Genomic DNA, 761 nt, shown 5'->3' on the forward strand with positions numbered 1-761 from the left:
AAAAAAAAAAAAAAAAAAAAAAAAAAAGAAAAAGCTTGCTGTATTTGCAGGACTATGACAGTGGCAGAAAGGAGACCCGAGATGCCCCTCACAGTTGTGCCAAGGGAGGAGGGGGGCCTAGATTGAAGAGGAGAACTGAAAGACCTGCTCCAGAGTCCAGGAGGCAGTCAACCCTCCTTCCCTTGATGCCCAGAATCACCTGGGGCTCCTGGGTGGCAATGGTAGTCTGAACCACCGGAGCCGGGGAGAGGAGCCCCAGAGCCTGTCAGTCCTGCTGTACCATATGGGAGGCCGGTCCTGGACTGGGTGACCCATGTCTCCAGGGATAGTCTGCCGTCTAATTGTCCTCATCACAAACTGGACAGGGTCGAGGTGGCCTCCCCACACTGTCCAGACAGTCCTTCCTAAAGTGCCCTGTTGACTGCACATTTGCAGCAGTCAACAGGTGCATCTCAGGGACTCTGAGGTCCATGAGCCCACAAAGCAGCTATTAGAGCCTCGGCCTTTTTCCTGTATCTCCCCTCTTTTCTGGACTTCCTCCCATTTCCCACTGCAAAAGACCAAGGTGGCCCCTACCGGGAAGCCCTCCAAAGTACCATCTGGTCCCACAGCCCGTTTCCGTAGCCACTTCCTGACATCAGGGGCCACCTGTGTGATAAACTCATTGCGTAGGACCAGCTATTCCGCTACTGAATCAGGAGATAGAGAGGTGTGTTTTACCAAGGCCCCTCCCTCTTAGCCTTTCCAGGAAGGCAGTGGGA

Source organism: Theropithecus gelada, chromosome 11 (genome assembly GCF_003255815.1).
Source record: "Theropithecus gelada isolate Dixy chromosome 11, Tgel_1.0, whole genome shotgun sequence".
NCBI classification, from domain to species: domain Eukaryota; kingdom Metazoa; phylum Chordata; class Mammalia; order Primates; family Cercopithecidae; genus Theropithecus; species Theropithecus gelada.